Here is a 3,178-nt window from a genome sequence, read left to right as displayed (position 1 = left end):
ATCTATTCACTATCGAATTTGAAGATTATAGGTAGCTGGTCAACATTGGTCAAACCTAGCTATTTTAGCAGAAATTCCATTTTTTGTGAACATATTTTGTTATTTTTGAGATTTTGCTCAAATTGAGGATCTGAACTAATTTGACCTCCTTTGATGTAATTGTTAGCATTTCATTATGATTATGAGGAGTACGAATAGCTTCCTCTTGTTGTGAAGATTTATGATAAATAACTCAAAAGGAGAAATATGTAGTTTAGTAGTTGTTGATACATGAAAAACTTGGGAACGCAATTTATGTATTTTTGATTTCCAAACTTGAATACATAGATACAGTGTTGGAGTCCATATTTATGTTTCATATCTAGTATTTTTCTTCATTTGAATTAGTCTAAGGTGTGCTTGCAAAGTGTGGAGGGTCCCTACTATAGAGCTGGTACACTTTTCCTTGAATTCTCTTTTACAATTGCATAGATAGATCTCATACTTAGAATTGTCATTCAATTCATATGCTGCAAGTTTATAAAATTGGAAATTGTTAATTGAAGAGATCCACATCTATTGTGAAAGAGTTTTGTAAGAAAACCTCAATTGATATTCATCTCGAAATTGACAATTGTGCTTGCTATTTCATGTTTTTTTAATCTCATAGCTTGATTTATAGTTTGTTGTTCATTGGTTATGATTTGTAGTTGCAGAGCTCAATTGGTAGTTTGATGACTGAACCTTGTAAGAGGTTCCACTATTGTTGATCTCCAAAGCTACATATTTCATTTACTATTTTGTGTGATAAGTAATTAGGACTCTGTTTTCCATATAGACAATTAGATTTGCTTCATTTAAGTAAATACTTAAGTGTTAAAAAAAGACAGAGAAATATCTTGTAAAAAATCATTGTTGTTTTTTCCACACTAAGCTATCATTTAGAAACCAAATCCTTCTAGATCTATATATATTAGATAGCACCTCTAAGTGTACCTACTCGGGTTGACAGAGAAATTGAAGCCTAATTTACATCAGTAAGTAAGGCCCAATAGAATGAACAATGAATATATGACCTAATAGAGGACAATGCAGCTAATGTGATAAGTAATGAAAGCTTCTTAGTGATTCTGAGATAGGTATGAGACCCTTATGCTCATATATGTTGTTATGGCATGTAGAATGCATATTTATGACATGTTTGACGAAATGTTTGTCATGGATAGTAGGGGTCCATTCAAGTCTCTGTTCAGTATTTTCTTTAGTAACAATTGTTTCAATGTTACTTTTCATTCCTGAAGATTCCATGGAGTTCTAGGTTGTGGCCTGAGTCCTGGCCCTGAAAGAGTGGCACAAAATCTAGGGTTGTTGGCTGTGAACTAGCTGAAAGAGACCTAAGTCACTCACATGGCCTTGCTGTGAGAGTGATTGGAGGGTCCCACTCACATGCATGCCCATGTCATGGGAGGGACTGAGGCTCTAGGCCAGTGAAATGTTAAGTTTCCTCAAGGGTTGGTCACCTGGAAAGGTTGGTTGGCTCCTGGAGGTTCCTATAGCATGTGTAAAAGGTCAAACTGGTTATGTTTTGTCGGTTCCACTTCCTTAACTGTACTTGGGGAGTTGAATCAAATCATAATAGCCTCTCGTCACATGTTTACTCCAATGGACCGATTAACTTTGGTAAATATCGGAGGAGGGTGTTACATATGTAAGCCCTTCTGTGGTGTTTTTTAGTTGTCGAATGGGTATTTTGTATCCCAATTGTGCACCTCTCTTAACTTATTAATACTTTGTGCCCTTGCCCTATAACTAGGACTCCATCTCCTAATAGAATCAAGACTCTACACCTTGATTATTCCTAGGATCCAAGACTCCACTACTTGAAATTCCAAATATTTAGGACTCCACACCCTAATATTTTCCATATATTCAAGGCTCCACATCTTGATATTCCATGGATTCAGGACCCCATGCTTTGCCTCAAGGTATTGGTTCTTAGCTCATACTCATCTAATGATCTATTGGAAAAGTCATGTTTCCCCAGAAATGCACACATCATAACCTCATTGATTAAAAGAATCAATTAAAATTCAATCACATTTTACCCAAATGTATACATGACCTCCATAGTCATTTATTATTTGAGCATCCTTCTCAACAAGTAACTAATTAGTTCCCTTCCGAATGATTCTCAATACAAGGTTAAGCATAAATAATCATGTAAACTTGGCTCGAAGTTTGGTTGAACAAAAAAGAAAACTCAAGATGCATAGTAGATGCATCCTCCCCAAAACAAAGTAAACTATCAAACAAGAACTGTAAATTTAAAATGAGAACTCTAGCCAAAAAACATGAAAAAACAACCTGAAAATGAAAAGTGTTGATGCTGAAATAAATTATTCTTCTTTTTTTCTTTTTTTTTTTTATTGGGTAAATTTTCAACCTTGTTCAAAAATCACAATAAAATCCAATAAAAACCATTTTTTTCGTGCAAAAAACACCTTGAAAATGAAATGTGTTGATGATGGAATAACGCATTTTTTTTCGAGGTAATTTTTCAACATTTTTTAGTAATGGCGTTAAAGGTAAATGATCTGAACTTAAATGGGAACACGGAAAATTACACATATAACCATAAATACATAAATGCAGTAGAAATAACACTTCATTTCATTAATATCAGAATACTAAAATATGCTTACAAACAGAATGGAAATAAACTAGCTTGGGCAATGGTAGCTTATCTCTAAGAAGATATGTGGTGGCTACATGCCTCTGAACTATGTTACAATGAGTCTCAAAGGCCTATTTATTATTTAGAAACAATGGAAACCATAAACATCCAAAAACCTAACCCTAGGAGATGAAGCACCAAAATTGTGGGCCCCGTTTCTGTAAATTGGTACATCAACTTCCTGGGGTCGTAACTTTGGCATACGATCTTCGTTTGGCTATCATAATACCTCATTTCAAAGATCTCTTAGATGAAACCATAGAAAAATATTTACTAGTTTGGGACATTTTCGGTCTCTCCATTTTCCATATAAACATCATTTAGGGCCTCGAAACAACTCCAGAAGTTCAGGGCACGAAAAACTGACAAAAATAGTAAATCATGCTACAATTAAGGAAACTAAAAAACTGAAAGAGATAGTGTTGGGGGTCCAAGTGGAATAGGCAGGTGGCCACCAATATCCAC

This window comes from Pinus tabuliformis, chromosome 9, assembly GCF_031772625.1.
Source record: "Pinus tabuliformis cultivar Carrire ecotype Pingquan chromosome 9, CPIR1, whole genome shotgun sequence".
NCBI lineage: Eukaryota > Viridiplantae > Streptophyta > Pinopsida > Pinales > Pinaceae > Pinus > Pinus tabuliformis.
This window is presented reverse-complemented; position numbering follows the sequence as displayed.